At 37.9% G+C, this 18,191-nt stretch overlaps 1 pseudogene; it reads left to right on the top strand.

Annotated features, from left to right (window-relative positions):
* Positions 1-9,606: 9,606 nt before the first annotated feature.
* LOC105859473 (protein lin-28 homolog A pseudogene) lies at positions 9,607-10,202 on the top strand (annotated as a pseudogene).
* The last annotated feature ends 7,989 nt before the right edge of the window (positions 10,203-18,191 follow it).

Genomic DNA, 18,191 nt, shown 5'->3' with positions numbered 1-18,191 from the left:
ACATATCTTGCATAGGCAGTAGAAATTGGCATCGTGATGATCCAAGACATTTCTTTCACAGATACAAAATTAAGGCCATAAATACATCAACTATTTGCAAATTATTTTAAAATTAAATTTTTAAAAGATACTCAGAATGAAAACATTTACAAAAACTAGCTCCATAAAAGATTAATACTTAAGTCACTTTCTATATTCAGTAATCTGCCGTAATTCTTTCTGGCTTTCTGGCTTTTTTTTAACCAATAAAATTTAGTTTTTGAATAAAAGGATGATACACAAAACAGAAATTCTAAATCATTCAAGAGCATAACTCCAACCAGAATTTGCTTTCTATGCTCTCTCCTATATACCTACCCACCCTCTGGCCCCTTGGGAATGTGGCTTGGACTCCAGAATTTTATCTTTGGGGAATATTTTGATGGTTGACAAGGAAAATAGCATAAAATATTTAAATTTGGACTGTCATATATACACACCCTCTTGTACATGTACATGTTCGAATGCATGCACACACACCAATCCCAAGTATATGGAAGCTATACCTATAACCCTCTCATACCCTGGCTGTGTAAAGGGAATTTTGAGATTTGGATTACAGCTTCCACCTCTTCAATAGAACCATATTATAATCCTGGAAGAACTGTCAAACAGCCTGATAACACTGTTTAAATTCACAATTGGGCATATGTTTCCATTTAATCTGAGAAACAGTGAGGCCCGTTCTGGCCAGTGGTACACTTGCTTATCTGCTGCTTCCTCCTCGGTTGTCAGTGTTTCTGAAATAACAGTGCTACAGGCAAAAAGCACTCTGATTAGGATGTCAGCCTGCCTTAGAGCAAATGCTGCCACTTGCAAGCCTGTGTTGGGAAACTGAAGGGCCCTTAGCTCTGGCCCAGGGTTGGGAAGCTGGTTAGGAAGTCCCCAACAGATATAAGAAACTGCTATGGAAGAAATTGCTGTGGAGAGCTGTGCTCCCAAAAGGTAGCCTGGCCTATCTGGAAATGTGAGCCAGTATTGAGAGATGCCTTTTATTGGGGGACATATTCAGGCACCCTCACTCCTTCTAAATCCCCATTTTTCATTGTAAATAGATAAGTATTGTTTTATATTCTTAATAATAAAAAGATAACAAGAAAGGAAAATTTTGTTATTCCTTTTTTCATTTCAATTGTAATTGCATAAATAGTATATAGATATCTTCATGTAAGGAATTCAAAATTCCATAATTTAAAACATGTGATTGCTTTCCCTAATCCTGGGTAGGTACCTTTCATATCATTTTTGCATGGATTTATTTACCTACATATGAACAAACTATTTTTAACACAAAGGAGATCAGACTTTACTATTGGTTCTGTGACTTGATTTCTCCATTTTACCAACAAATCCCAGAGATCATCCCATGTCTGAACCTCTACCTCATTCTTTGTAATGGCTGTCTATTATTGCATAATAATAATTTATTAACTATACTCTTAATTATTGACATGCATGATGCCTCCAACTTTTTTGCTATTATAAACAATGCTGAAATGAGCTTCCTTATACATCAATCTTCATAAAACTTGTGCTTGAGTGTTTTTGGTGAAAAGTCTCCTACAAATGGATTGCTGGGTCAAATAGTATGTGAATTTTAAAATTTGATTAATACTAACCAAGTGCCCTCCCAACAGACTTGAAACAATCATACTTCCATCAACTAAATATGAAAATTTGCATTTTAGTGCATTGTTGTAAAGACCTGCTATCAAGTTTTTTTATTTTTACATTCTAATGGATGAACATTATCTTATTTCAGTTTTTATTTTCCTAATTACAAATTTGGGTGAGTTTATTTTCACAAATGTTTTGGACATCATTTTTTTTCCTTTGTGAACTGCCAAATCTTTCTTTTTCTGCACATTTTTATTTAGGTGTTTGCCATTTATAGTTACTGATTTGTAGAAGCTCATTATTGGGTATTAATTACCTTTCCTGTTATGTATGTTGAAAATATTTATGCTTGTCCACTCAAAATGGCCCTTAATTTAAGTATAAGCTTTGTTAATTTGCTTTTGATATACTAAACATCTTTTTACTCTAGTTCATCAAATTTCTGTCTTTGTGATTATGTAAGATGTTAACATTAGGGGAACCTGGGAGAAGAGTATACAGGAACTCTCTGTACTATCTTTGCAACTTTTATGTAAATTGGAAATTATTTTTATGTAAATTGGAAATTTACAAAACTTTTATGTAAATTGGAAATTATTCCAAAATAAAAAGTAAATATTATATATGTAATTATTTATTTTTTTGTGTATCCATACACACACATATGCATATATACACACATATTCTTTTTCTTCTCCATGATATCTGTACTTCATGTATTACTTAGGGAGGCCTTCATTATCAAAGATTATAAAATATTATTTTATATCATTTAATGCTTTATACAGCTATGTTTATAGTAGTGGTGGTAGTGTGTTTTGCATTTAGTTTGTTAATATACCTAGAATTTAATTTTGTGTATGATAAAATATTCAAAATGTGATATAATTAAGAATTCCCCATAAATTTATTCCCAAATGAAGTGCCCTTAATGTTAACATCATTGATAAAATGGTTGGTTATTTTTTTACTGGTTGAAATATTCCCTTTATCATAAACTAAGTTCCCATATTTATAATACCTAAGTCTGCTTCTGAATTCTTCCCCATTTCATTCTTCAATTTATCTATTTATAAATTAATACTACACTTTTAAAACAACTATAGCTTCACAGTATTTCTTACTTCTTTATTGGCTTATATAGTGCCCTTTTTATATGATCTTTAGTATCCTTTTGTTCAATTTAAGTAACTTGTTCTTGTCCCAAAAGACAAGAACTTGTACTTGTCCCAAATTCATTTTCTTTTTTAAAGGAAAATGATATCCCTATAAACTATTATCTATCCATCTAGGAATAGACTTTGTATCTCCATTTATTCATTTAAGTCCTTCAGTAAAGATTATAATTTTAATTTTCTTCACTTAAGTCTCATTCATTTCTTATTGTGTTTATTCCTAAGTTGTTGATGGACTTCATTTCTAATAGGAATGAGATTCTTTTTTCCATTACATTTTCTAAGTTTTATTACTGGTATATAGGAAAGCTATTGATTTTGAGTATGAATCATATATCCAGTCACTTTATGAATCTCTCTCTTGGGAACTTCGGAATCAATTTTTCTATTGGTTTTTCTTGTTTTTGTTGTTGTTCTTGTTTGTTTGTTTGTTTTCTGCCATGCTCAAGCTATACACAAAAGAATGGTGATCATTGGTTTTCCTTGGATGCTTTTATATGAAAAAGAGAACAGAAAGGTGGCCAAGGCTGGCCAATGGGTAGGCTTTACTTTAAGATGAGTGTCACTATCACCACCCAAACTACCAAATGCCAGGACACGGAGATTTTAGGTTACCATGCCCACATTGTTCCTTGGCTGGGCTTTGGTCTACTTTATCATTAATTTCATTAATGATATTAATGAATTAATCAAAGACTCCCTTCATGGCCACAAGATAGCTGCTGAACCTCTCAGCTACACTTCTGGGTGAAGAGCAAGGGCTTTTTTACCCAAGAGTTAAACAAAAGTTCTGGGCTTGGCTCTCAGAGGCCAGCACTGGACTATGTACCCATTCCTAAACTAATCTCCATGGCCGAGAGATGGAATAGATTGTTTGGTTTAAACCGACTTGAATTCAGGCCTGCCTGTCTTATTTCCTATAGCTTATTTCACATGATTGTAGTGAGAGGAGTAGAGTATACAGGTAACTCATAATTTGAAGGTACATATCAGAGCTCCTAGCCCCCGAGTAGGTAGCTACCTGGGCCACTGCCCTACCTCCTTGCTTTAATACTCACATTTATTGGCAAATATTATTGCTGCCTGCTGCTTCCTATCAGGACAAAGCCATCAACTGGCCCAGCTACCCTCAATTACATACCTCACTGATAACCCCTTTGACACATGTATGCTGTGCTTCCGGGGTTATAGGATATCCAGAGCTGATCCCTCTGTTGTAGCAGTTGTCACTTGTGTGCATTTCAGCTACATATTCCTCCATCAATATAAGCACATCTTCATTCTTTTTCAGGTATCCCTGATTGCACTCATTCATGTTTGTCAGCATGGTTATAAATTTAAATACTTTTCTCATATCATTTCTCATATTTCATGAGATTGCAGATGGAGAGGAGATATTATAGATGTATATACTTCTTTCCTAACATTTTGATCCAATTTCTTGGAATTTGTAAAACAGAGAAACCAAATCACCTATAATCTCTCCACTCTTTACACAATTATTCTTATTTTCGTACAATCCTTTCTGGTCTTTGTCCACATATATAAATTCATATTGTTGTAATCAAAATGTAGCTAAAATTTTGCATTCTTTTTTCCACTTAATATACCTTAAACATTTTCCCATGTAATCTTCATAATTACCTGCATAATTTTGCATTAAGGTGATCTAGTATCATTTGTTTAACTACTCCTCAATTTTTCTCTATTACAGACAAGTGAAAATGAATAGTTTCAAACATATACTTTCTTTTTTTCTGATGGATCATTTACTTAGGATATATATCCAGGAATTACAGGTGAAAGGATAGGAAAAGCAGTTATAAGCATCTAGTGCTGTTGTGTCATATTGCATATTTAAAAGGATTTTAACAATGTACTCTTTTTTTTTTTTTTTTTTTTTTTTTTTTGATACAGAGTCTGGCTCTCTTGCCTGGGCTAGAGTGCCATGGCGTCAGCCTAGCTCACAGCAACCTCACACTCCTGGGCTCAAGCGATCGATCCTCCTGCCTCAGCTTCCCAAGTAGCTGGGACTACAGACTTGAGCCACCATGCTCAGCTAATTTTTTTCTATTTTCAGTTTGTCTAATTTCTTTATAATTTTGGTAGAGACAGAGTCTCACTCTTGCTGAAGCTGGTCTCAAACTCCTGAGCTCAAGCAATCCTCCCACCTTGGCCTCTTAGAGTGCTAGGATTACAGGCATGAGCCACGGCGCCCAGCCAACAATGTACTCATTTTACCACAATTTTATCAGCATTATCATTTTGGCTTCATTAATAAATATAAAAAGTTACCTTGATTTAATGGTGGTTCGGTTTTAATTTCTAAAAGGGTAGAGAGGTTGAACATTTCCTTAAATAGTTATTTGCTTTCTCTCTTCCATAAATTGTTAAATAACTCATAAATCAAAGGAGGTATTAATTTTATTCCTTATATTTGAATGAGTTTTTTAATATAGTATAGGTATTCATTAAAACCTGTCTCATAATGAATGCAAATATCTCCCCCAATCTGTTGAATGCCCTTTCTTAATGATAATTTTGACTTTTTCATTACCTAAAAGCTTTACATTTTATAATGGTAAATCTAGCAACCTTTTCCTTTGTGACTTCTTTTGTTGTCATTGCTCTTTAAAATTTAAAAAAAATCAATCAAATTCTTCTGGTAAATATTTTAACTCTTTAGATTAGATGGAGTTGATTCTGGTTGGGTCATTAGGTGTGGATAGACACTCACCACCCTGCCCCAGACACTGGTAATGTATCCTCTCAAATACACAAGTGAACTTAGGGAGTGTCATAGAGAAGAAAATTGTGTAATGTCCAATACAGTAGCCACCAGCCATATGTAACTACTATGCTCTTGAAATGTGGCTAGTCCAAATTGAGATATGCTAACAAGGGAAAAGGTACATCAAAGTCTAGTTATGAAAAAAAATGCAAAATATCTTATTAATAATTTTATATTGATTATATTGAGTTAAATAAAGTATATTAAAATTAATTTCATCTTTTTACTTTTTTAATGTGGCTACTGGAAAATTTAAAGTTATATATGGGGCCTGCATTCACAGCTTGTATTGTGTTGCTATTGGATAGTGCTGTTCTAACAGGTATGTTTTGTGTCATAGCTCTTGATAAGAAGCAGAGCTGAGCCCAGAGGATGATGGCTATTATTACAGATCTCTTAAAGGAAAGAATACTTGCTTTACAGTTTAATGAGACTGAGAGAGGAAAAAAGTTTCATTATCCACTGCTGGAGTCTTCTATGTCAAGACTATATTCATGCTCATCTTTGAGCAAGATCCCCAAATTGATCCACTGTTGAAAACTCTTTGGGGGCAAAGAAGAAGGGCAAGGATACAACACTAGAACCAGTTTAACTTTTAGAACCATACATGTCCAGCTCTTATCCTGGATGAGTTTTTCAGAAGACTAACAGGACTGAAGTCCAATTCCTGCTTCCCCCATCTAAATTCCTCCCATTTTTACAGGTCTTCTTATGGCTCCCTCTAATTGCTCTGCTCCTCACCAATAGCCCCACTTCCCTGAGTTCCTGCAGCACTTGGTATCTGTAATGTGATTTGGAAGTTGTGCTTCTTGCTAACTATTCCAGGTGAGACCAGAATCCAGATGAGGCATTTTGATGCCTGTCATATCTCTATGACTGGCTGTTCTGGTAATAGATATTTTCAGCATATGTGGCTAATAGTACTCATTCTTTACTTGACCTAAATTATCTAAAAATTTAAATTAAAGTAGTATTAACTTTGTATTCCACCAGTATTCTCCTAGAGTATTTTTCACTCTAATGATCTCATTTAAGCTGAAAGAGGATCCCAGTCTAACTTGCCAATTGTATGCATCACTTTCCACAGTGTGTGATAATCTAGGGACAAAGTGAGAGATTCCAATCACTGTTCCTCTGCAATGTTCACACCATAAAGAGTATTGGCTCAATCATGGAACTCTTCAGAACAAAGTTCTCCCTTTACAGCATCTGCTAGGCTGTCATAAAATTGCATTTTATGCCATTACTAACTTTTCACCAATTTGCATGGGAATATGTATTTGTATGACAGTAAAAGTGATTAAATAACTAAGTGGACCTTGTAGTAAATGAGTTATTTCTTTGCTGCTATTATGTCTAATTCTCTATAGATTATTCAGTCTGAAGGCTTTTTAGAATCGTAAGTAGCCAAGATCATTTTTCACCCCATCATCCCATTATCCATAATGAGAAAATACTTCTAAATGTGAAGATTACTCTTTCCAAAGATCCCTGGTGAACACTCCTATGGACATTAGTGAAATTTATTAACTAATATTTTTTTATGCTGCAGCAACAGAAGCAAGAAGAAAATGCTCTAGGACACCCACATAGTTCTAGTAACTCCCAAGAGTCAGGTTCCTTCTAGATATACATGAGCCCTTTAGGATTATCTTACCAAACTGGTAACTGACTACCTTACCACTCTTTAATTGCACAAGATATTAATGGACTTTAGATTCAAAAACTCAAGGTTTTTGGTAAGAGGAAAAGTCTTGATTTAGTATGAAATTTTCTGGGGAATGTCAGTGGATCTAACCAGACTCAGTCCAATTCCATAGCCCTAATAACTTTTTCCACATACTTTATAATATACAAAGGATGTCCATACACATTATCCCATTTCATTCATTATTATCTGAATACCATTCATCTGCATTTTTCAGATAGGGAAAATAAGGTTCAGTGTCAATCAGTGATTGCCCAAGGTCACAAATGCAGTTAACTTCAGAGCCAAAACCCATGCCCAGGTCTTCTGAATTCAGATGCCTGGGGAAGGGAAGTTCAAGGAATAGCCCAAGAGATCAAAATTCCAATGTGTGCTTGGCCATTAATAATTTTGCAACTTTGTGTACATCACTTTACAAAATGAGCTATAATCACTAAGACTCCATACTCCTTTAACATTCTAAAGATTCTAAGGTTCCAAATATAACTCCTCATCTATGTCTGTTTATCCTAGACTTTGTACTGCCCCCTTAACACTATTTCCAAAGTTCGGTAGGTTCTTTAGGTTTCTGATCCATTTTTCTCCTAATGTCCAATGAGATCCCAGGGCCTCCATTTACCCCAACCCAGACAAAAGAGTTCCATTCGGGTCAAAAAGTTTCCATTCATACCTTAGAGGTAGTGAGTCTATGTGAGAGAAAGTAGAAGCAGCAGAGCATTTTCTCTATTTTGGAATCCAAGCCCCCTGTGGCTGAAAGGTAAAGCCAAGTCCATCTTCCCATATTGCATAAATTGTATTTGGAATAGATTAAAAGTTGTTTCAGTAAAAATCTTTATATTATTGATTTCATAAATTATAGAGCTTTCAAGAAAATATTTGCAAAGTGAGAAGTTCACAGTCTCTTTTAGAAAATAAGCTCAAAAACATCACAGTCTTGCATCAGATGATATAGAAAGGGTACCTAAGTACATCTATTTATGTTGAAAAACAAATGCTCAAGTTGGGATAGATGTCTGTCCTTGGTCAATTTGAACGTGAAAGATTTATTTTTTTATAGAGTTAAAATGTCTTTTTCTTGAATGGTCTCCACAAAACTCTAACCAATAATTCATAGAATTGTTTAACCCCTAAGAGATATTATACTGTATCACCTAGATACAAACTCATAAAAAATTTAGGTCATAGATAAAATCCAACTGCAATTCTCTCTCTCTCTCTCTCTCTCTCTCTCTCTCTCTCTCTCTCTCTCTCTCTCTCTTCTCTCTCTCTCTCTCTCTCTCTCTCTCTCTCTCTCTCTCTCTCTCTCTCTCTCTCTCTCTCTCTCTCTCTTCTCTCTTCTCTCTTCTCTCTTCTCTCTTCTCTCTTTCCTGGAGCTGAAGAGAAGTTCTAGTAGCAAGTCTTGAATGCAATATAAAAAAGAAACAAATTGCTTTGTAGTACTTATTTTACATCTATTTGTTTTGTTGTCTTTTCTTCTGTAGAACTGGAGAGGCAAGCAGAAGCTCAAAATGTGCTCAGGATTCTGAGTTGAGTTTAGATATCACTCCAGATGTTAGAATTAACATGAATAATTTTTTATTTGTACCCATAAAAATAAATGTAATCCAGAACTTGAGGGAAACATTTTTTGAATAATCATTTGGTATGGTCCTATGTCTCCAAACAAAACTAAATTCAAAGAGATTTATCTCTTCTTAAAAGAGATGAGTATTTCTCATGTCCTTGGGGATTGGAACATTGATCTTCCTCTTCCTTAATAATGCAATGTCTGAAGAGTCAATGTGCTATAGAATGCATATAGAACTTGCGCTAATAAGACACAGTGTTCAGGCCTGGATACAACTTTTACTAACCGGTTTATATTGTCTCAGTAAAGTAACTCAATATCTCTGAGCTTCATGTTCTTCATCCATAAAAGAATGGCAAAAAAAAGTCCTAGTGAATTAATAGAGATTGGCATTGATCATCAATGACTGATAATATCACACACACACACACACACACAAAGGAATATTCAGATTATGAATTATTTTAAAAAATGAACCTTATTCTGATAAAGCCTCAAGCTCTAACTACTGATTTACAGGAAACACAGGACAGAAGCCCATATTAAACCATACCACAGGGACACAATCAGCAAGATTCAGAGACCGTGGGAAACTATTGGATAAAAAAACCTGGTATCTTCAACAATAATAGCCCTTTGCCTCCGGACTTCTCTGGGGCCAGCAGCCGCCTGAGCAGGGGCCAGGGGCCTGCGGGCTCAGCCGATGACCATGGGCTCCGTGTCCAACCAGCAGTTTGCAGGTGGCTGTGCCAAGGCGGCGGAGGAGGCGCAGGAGGACGCGGCCTAGGCTGCGGACGAGCCACAGTTGCTCCATGGTGCCAGCATCTGTAAGTGGTTCAATGTGCGCATGGGGTTCGGCTTCCTGTCCATGACCGCCCGCGCCGGGGTCGCCCTCAACCCCCCTGTGGACGTCTTTGTGCACCAGAGTAAACTGCACATGGAAGGCTTCCGGAGCCTGAAGGAGGGTGAGGCAGTTGAGTTCAACTGGAATCTATCCGAGTCACTGGACCTGGTGGGGTGTTCTGTATCGGGAGTGAGAGGCGGCCAAAGGGGAAGAACATGCAGAAGCGCAGATCAAAAGGAGACAGGTGCTACAACTGTGGAGGTCTAGACCATCATGCTAAAGAATGCAAGCTGCCACCCCAGCCCAAGAAGTGCCACTTCTGCCAGAGCATCAGCCACATGGTAGCCTCGTGTCCACTGAAGGCCCAGCAGGCCCCTAGTGCACAGGGAAAGCCAGCCTACTTTCGGGAGGAAGAAGAAGGGATCCACAGCCCTGCCCTGCTCCCAGAGCCCCAGAATTGAGCCATAGTGGGTGGGGGCTATTCTTTTGCTATCAGGAAGTTTCAATGAGCAGCAGAGTGGAGAAAGTGGGGATAGGGTGGGTTAGGGGTGGTTGCCACTGCCATGTATCTCAGGCTGGGTTCATGGCATCACCCCTTCTTCCTTCTTGGTGGGGGAAAAGGGTGAGGCAAAAGAACCCTACACATGCTCTATCCAAATGCAAGGGAGGACTTTATGGGGAAATCACCCTAGAACCTGAATGCTTTATCTGAGACTCCATCCCCGAATCTCTAGCTTTTGAAAGTTGCCTGGAGAGGAAGTTGTTTTCCTTTTAAAGAAGGATATGTAATAATATAATGCCCATGCCAGAGTGAAACGATTAAGTACAAGACCGGACTAATGGACCCCACCCATAAGCCACTACATTCTGTGGGAGGGAATCTCAGGAGTAAGGCAGGGTTTTTTCCATATCTTGCATTCTTATACCCATTCTTGAGATAGGGTGCTGGGAACTGTCCCAAGTGATGGGTAGCAATGATAGGCAGAAAGGGTGGTTGGGGGAACAGCTGCAGACCTGCTGCTCCTAAGCTCACTCCCACCCCATTCCAGGCCAATGTGATTTTATTTATTTGCTCCCTTGGATAACTGCACCTTGGGTCCCATTTTCTCCAGGATGCCAACTGCACTAGCTGTGTGCAAATGACGTATCTTGTGCATTTTAACTTTTTTTTCTTAATATAAATATTCTGGTTTTGTATTTTTGTATATTTTAATCTAAGGCCCTCATTCCTGCACTGTGTTCTCAGGTACATGAGCAATCTCAGGGATAAGTTCGGCAGCATCTCCAGGTCTGCACAGCAGGAATGGTTTTAGTTGTTTTTATCACCATAGAGAGCAACTATTTGGAGTGCACAGCCTATTGAACTACCTCATTTTTGCCAATTAGAGCTGTCTTTTCTGCCATAGTATCTACTTGAAACCCTTTCCACCTTGAAAATGTTTCATGGGAGACTAGGTTCTAACTGGGTTGCCCCATGACTTGATCCACCTTCTACTGGAAGATTAGAAATTAGTCTAAAGAGGAAAAGGTGCTGCAGAGAGGTTAGGAAAGGCTGGGCCAGGTGAAAGGCCCAGAAAGGAAGCCAAGGTTAGGTGAGGGTTGTCTAATCCTAGGGCACAGGACATGCTTTACATACTAGATCCATCCTTCACTGGGTTTGGCTAGACCTACTCATGCACAACAGAGTGTATGTGTGTTTTTGTAAAAACTGTGAGTTAGTAAGGATAAGTTTTAAGACCAATACCCCTGTACTCATCCTATGCTGTTGAGGGATGGATATATGAATTGAGGACTAAAATCCTTAACCTTTCAAATGTCTTAGGTTCCAGGGAGACCCATAAATGAGGGCCTTTTGTGGTGCCCTGAGCCAGTGTCCTGCCCTGCTGCAGTAGTCATTAATAGTGTCATGGTAACTGAAGGAGCAAAAAGGGGTTTCGCTTACATGCTGTGAGATCACTGCAAACCTACCTCACTGTGTTGAAACGGGACAAATGCAATAGAATGCATTGGGTGGTGTGTGTCTGATCCTGGGTTCTTGTCTCCCCTAAATGCTGCCCCCCTCTAGTTATTGTATTTGTCTGGGCTTTGTAGGACTTTACTGAGTTGGTGATTGCTAGGTGGCCTAGTTTGTGTAAATATAATGTGTTGGTTTTCATGTTCTTTGGAGGTTTTATTGTTTACAAACTTCTTTTTGTATTGAGAGAAAAATAGCCAAAGCATCTTTGACAGAAGGTTCTGCACCAGGCAAAAGGATCTGAAACATTAGTGTGTGGAGGGCCTCTTCTTCAAGTGGGGATCTTGAACACCAACCTTTTTGTTTTCCCCTTGCCCTGTTTCCTATTTTCCACCAGATCTTCTGTCCTAAAAACTTGTCTCCTACCCTACCCTCTTTCCCATTCCCCCCAAAAGAAAACCTACATACCCACACACATAATCCATTTAATTCTTGGGATGTCTCCACAACTCTTCAATGATTTATGCAAAAATCCTGAAGAAGCTAGGAACCCTCCATCCCTTGTTCCCAACCTCTTAAGTCAAGACCATTTCTTAATGGTGATTCATGCCAAACACTTGAAACAACTGCTGTATTTTGGATGGATCAAACCTACTGAATCTGTAATCTGAAAGTAGAGAGACGCAATTGGGGGCCTTCCATGTAGAAAGTGAGGGCAGGAGACCAAGAAAGGGATTATGAATGTATATCCAAGTCACTCAGGAAATTTTATTATACAGGTGCAAGAAACTTATGTCAAAGTGGCCACAAGATTGTTTAATAGGAGACGGACGAATGTAACCCCATGGTTACTGTTAGAAACCAAAGCTTTGTGTGAAATCTTGAATTTATGGGGAGGGAGGGAGGGTAGGAAAGCCTGTACTTGTCTGTTCTTTTCCTGATCCCTTCCCCTCATTCCTGAACTGCAGGAGACTGAGCCCCCTTGGGCTTTGGTGACCCCATCCTGGGGTATGTTTATTTGATGGTTGATTTTGCTGTACTGGGTACTTCCTTTCCCATTTTCTAATCATTTTGTAGCACACATGTTGACTCTTTTCCCTTCCTTTCTACTTTCCCTGGGAAAATACAATGAATAAATAAAGACTTATTGGTACTGAAAAAAAAAAAAAAAACAATAACAGAATAAAAAGGTGGGGGGGACAAAAAGACAGAAAAAGAGGGAGAAATGGTATATTCAGAGACTTAAAGGACACATCAGCATAGGTTTATAAATCTGATTGTGTAAATCTGATTTGGATTCTGACTCAAACAAACAATTGCGGAAAAAATAATTGTGGAGCCTCCAGTTTCCACTTAGGCATGTAGAGAGCTAGACAGAACACTGTCCTCACCCTTAGACAACAACAAAACACCAAGGCAATACAATTGCAAATTCATGACTTTTTTCACACCCATTGGAGAACTGAGGTCTCAGGGAATTATTTGGTCTAAAATACAAAGACAATAAAAAAATATATACAAAGACAGACAGATACCTGCAGGGAGAGAAGAGACGTGACCACTAGCTTACCTGGGGTAGATTCAACTGGATGGACAGCTGTAAGAGTTCAGCTAGAATAGTTAACATAATACTACCAAATCAAACCCGGCATTACATAAAACAATCATATATCACAATCAAGTGGGATTCATCCCAGGAATTCTGGCTCAACGTTTGAAAGCCAATCAATATAATTCACAATGTAAACAGAAAGAAAAAGAAGAAATACATGTTGGTGAAAGACTAAATGCTTTGCCATTAAGCTCAAACCATGGATAAGTCCTCTCTCACCAGTCCTACTCAACATCATACTGGATGCAGCCCAGCCAATATAATAAAATAAGAAAAGGAAATAAAAGGCCTCCCCTAGCTGCTGTCTATCCCAGAAGCAAACCCACTCCATAAGTTTATCATTCATTAGGCCATTTTGGCCACTGTTTAGTTTCCTGTTACTATGATAACATATTGCTACAAACTTAGTGGCTTAAAACAGTATAAATTTATCATCATTGGTTCTGAAGGTCAGAAGTCTAAAATGGGTCTTACTCAGCTAACACTGGCTTAGCCTCCCTTTCTGGAGACTATAGGGGAGAACCTGCTTCCTTGCTTGTTCCAGCCTCCAGAGGCTGCCTCCACTCCTTGGCTTGTGGCCCCTTCCTCCATCTTCAAAGCCAGCAGTGTAGCATTATAAAATCTTTGGCTGGGTAACTTTCTCTTTTGAGAAAGTGGAAAAGTCTCTATTCCACTTTAAAGAAGGGCTATCACTTAATCAAGTCCCATTTATTTATTTGTTGTTGTTGTTGCTATAATTGTCTTTGGGGTCTTAGTCACGAATTCTTCGCCTAGGCCAATATCTAGAAGAGTTTTTCCTACATTTTCTTGTAGAATTTTTATGGTTTCATCCTTTACATTTAAGTGTCTTACCCATCTTGAGTTAATTTTTGTGAGTGGTGAGAGATATGGGTTCTGTTTCATTCTTCTGCAGGTGATTCCCCAATTTTCCCAGCACCATTTATTGAATAGGGCTTAATTAAATTAAAAACCTTTTGCACAGCAAAGGAAATAATCAACAGAGCAAATAGACAACTCACAGAATGGGAGAAAATATTCGCAAACTATACATCCAATAAAGCAGCGGTCCCCAACCTTTTTGGCACCAGGGGCTGGTTTCATGGAAGACAATTCTTCCACGGATGGGGGTTTGGTGGAGATGGTTTCGGGATGATTCAAGCGCATTACATTTATTGTGTACTTTATTTCTATTATTATTACATTGTAATGTATAATGAAATAATTATACAACTGACCATAATGCAGAATCAGTGGGAGCCCTGAGCTTGTTTTTCTGCAACTAGACAGTCCTATCTTGGGGTGATGGGAGACAGTGACACTGGAAGTGTTAGTGTCACTGTCTCCCCTGTCATTTCATTTTGGTTGCTGTCACTGCAGAAAACCCTGCTTCACAAAGATAGGATGTTGGAAATGTAGGAAGGCTTTTCAGTGATGTTAAGGGAAAGGTTTTCAGTCCTTTACCATTGAGTGTGTTAACTATGGGTTTATCACAAATACTCTTTATCTGGTTAAGAAAGTTTTTGTCTATTCTTAGTTTATGAAGTATTTTTATCATGAAAGGGTTTTGTATTTTATCAAATACTTTTTTGCATCAACTGAGATAACCATGTGTTTTTCCCCCTTCATCCTATTAATATGTAGCATTATACTAATTGATTATCTTATGGTTTGAGCCATCCTTATGTTGCATTTCACCCATTTACGACTTGTTCATGTTATATAATCCTTTTGATGTCCTACTGGATTCAGTTTCCTAGTATTGTGGATTTTTTTTTTTTTGCATCTATAAGCCTTATATCTATTTACAGCTGCTCTCTAGTGCTAGCATCGCCACCTCAGCTCCACCTCAGATCATCAGGTATTAGATTCTCATAAAGAGCACGCAACCTAGATCCCTCACATGTGCAGTTTACAGTAAGGTTTGCACTCCTATGAGAATCTAATGCTGCTGCTGATCTGACAGGAGTTGGAGCTCAGGCAGTGACGCAAGCAATGGGGAGCAGCTGCAGTTGTAAATACACATGAAGCTTCTCTTGCTCACTGGCCACTCACCTCCTGCAGTGCAGCCCAGTTCCTAAGAGGCCACAGACTAGTACCAGTCCACAGCCTGGGGGTTAGGGACTGAAGCAAAAAAAGGCTGATATCCACAATCTACAAAGAACCAAATCAACAAGAATAAAACAAACAACCCCATTAGTAAGAGGGCAAATGACATGAACAGAAGCTTTTCTAAAGAGGATAAACAAATGGCCAACAAACATATGAAAAAGTGCTCAATATCACTAGTCATCAGAGAAATGCAAATTAAAACCACAATGAGTATCACTTTACCCCTGTTAGAATGGCTTTTATTAAAAAGTCCAAAAACAATAGATGCTGGCATGGATGCATAGAGAAAGGAACACTTATGCATTGTTGGTAGGACCACAAATGAGTACAACTTCTATGGAAAACAGTATGGAGATTTCTCAAAGAACTAAAAGTAGACCTACCATTCGATTCAGCAATCCTACTACTGGGTATCTACCCAAAGGAAAAGAACATTTTGTCAAAAAGATACCTGTACTTGAATGTTTATTGCAGCAAAATTCACAATTGTAAAAATGTGGGATCAACCTAAGTGCCCATCAATTCATGAGTGAATTAACAAAATGTGTGTATGTGTGCGTATAGCACTATACACTATGGAGTACTATTCAGCCATAAAAAGAAATGAATTGATGTCTTTTGCAGCAATTTGGATGGAACTGGAGATCACTTATTCTCCTAAGTGAAGTATCTCAAGAATAGAAAAACAAACACCACATGTACTCTCTAATAATTTGGAACTAATTATTGGGCACACGAGGGCACAGAAAGAAGTAAAAATCACTAGAAATCAAGGAAGGGGGAGGCGTAAAAATCTACTAACAGGTACAATGAACACTATTTCAGGTGATGGGCACACTTATAGCCCTCACTAAAGCATTATAAAAGCTATCCATGTAACAAAAATATTTGTACCCCCTTAATATTTTAAAAAAGAATTTTAAAAAAGAAGCCTATGATTAAACTAGGCTTACAAGAATAATCCAGGACAATCCCCCTGTAAAGTCAGCTGATGAGCAAACTTAATTCCATCTGCAACCTAAATTCTTCCTTGCCACATAACCTAACATTCACAGGTTCCCAGGATTAAGATGTGGACATCTTTGGGAAGCCTATCACTGCCTATCTGCCTATCACTGCTACCCTTTGCCAGGAATGCCTGGAATGTGTGCTCTATACTCAAGATCTTCTGGCTAATCAGGTCCCTCTAAGTCATAACTCTTCCAGAAACATGCCCCTAGCTAGCTGGAAATGCTATGGTGATTGCCCTACATGTAACATTCCTCAACTCATCCATCCCCAATAAACTTAGAGATTTTATTTATACCCTTTCTATCTTTGCCTGTTGTTGTCTTGTTGAACCTATAAATTAGAAAGCTGATGTAGACACGTAAAATAAATGTTTCTGATAAGAAAACTCTTCCTAATGTTTAACTTAAATTGTCTTCGTTGAAATATAATCATATTTCTTCTTCTCTTCACTTTGGTAGTAACAGAAAACAACTAGTGAATATTCAACTTATAAAAACCTCTTAGATTTATTCTGTCTTTCTAATGCCAAAATATGCCAGATAATAATGTCAACCAACAAGCCAATCCAGGGTAAAACACCAATTTCAAGATGGTTTTTTGAAGGGAGAGAGTGATATAATCAAACCCTAAAATAAATAGCCATCCATAAAGGTGACCAACAGCTCTTTTCCCTTAGCAAGCATACCCATATTCAGTCCTTCCCCATTTCCTAAGGTTCTCATAGATCTGGTTCAAATCCTTCCTAAATCTTCTATATAAGTTCAACTTGGACTTGTAGCTTTTTTTTCTTCAACTGGCACAATCTTGTTCATGTTTCTGGACTTCTCATATGCTTTTCTCTTCCCCAGAAATAATTGGTCATCCTCTTCTTTGTGCTCCCACAGGTGTACTGGGAGTTCATACCTATAACACAACTCCTAACTTGTAGTACTATAATTGTCTACATTACCATCAGTTTTTGAGCTCAAGTCTGGTTATTAGACTATGAATTCCAAGAAGGCAGTCACTGTGTTTCACATTTTATTGTTTATTAAATGAGTCCTCCTGGATTTTTTCCTACCTCTCTGGCTACTCTGTCTTCTATTTTCAGGCTAACTCTCCTTTAACTAGGAGAATTCCAAGTCAATATTGGAATTTCTCAACACTTGTTCCTTGGTCCTCTTCTTGGTATATATTTCTCTCCCTAATTGATTTTGTGAACTAAAATAAAACCTTAAAGCTCCCCCTGCCACTGCTGACTGAATGGACTCCCTCTTGGCCAAGGTGATATCCTAAAATTAAATTGCCTGCCACAAGGAGGGAGGTCAGACATGCCTCATCATGCCCCACTCCCTTCTTGGAGAAATTCTTTATGACCCATTAAGAGGCCTAAGGGTATGCAAGACAAACCTACAGGCCCTCAATTTACACAACAAATATATGTGGGTGGCTTATCTCTGATTAACAGACCTCTTTATCTTAAAACATTCTGAACCTTTAAATGAGGCTTCAGGTCTTTAACCAATTATAAGTCAAAGAATCTTTAAACCCACCTATAACCTGTAAGCACCCCCCTTCAAGATGGCCCACCTTTTCAGGCCAAACCAATATATTTATTCCACATATTGACTTATGACTTTACCTGTAACCCCTGTCTCCCTGAAATGTATAAAACTAAACTGTAACCCAACCACAGTGAGTCCACTTGCTCAAGGCTTCTTGGGCATGGCTCCGGGTCATGGTCCTCAAATTTGGCTCAGAATAAATCTCTTTAAAATTATTTTA

The sequence above is a fragment of the Microcebus murinus genome, chromosome 20, assembly GCF_040939455.1.
Source record: "Microcebus murinus isolate Inina chromosome 20, M.murinus_Inina_mat1.0, whole genome shotgun sequence".
NCBI classification, from domain to species: domain Eukaryota; kingdom Metazoa; phylum Chordata; class Mammalia; order Primates; family Cheirogaleidae; genus Microcebus; species Microcebus murinus.
The sequence above is the reverse complement of the archived record's forward strand: the minus strand, read 5'-3'. Positions and strand labels throughout refer to the sequence as shown.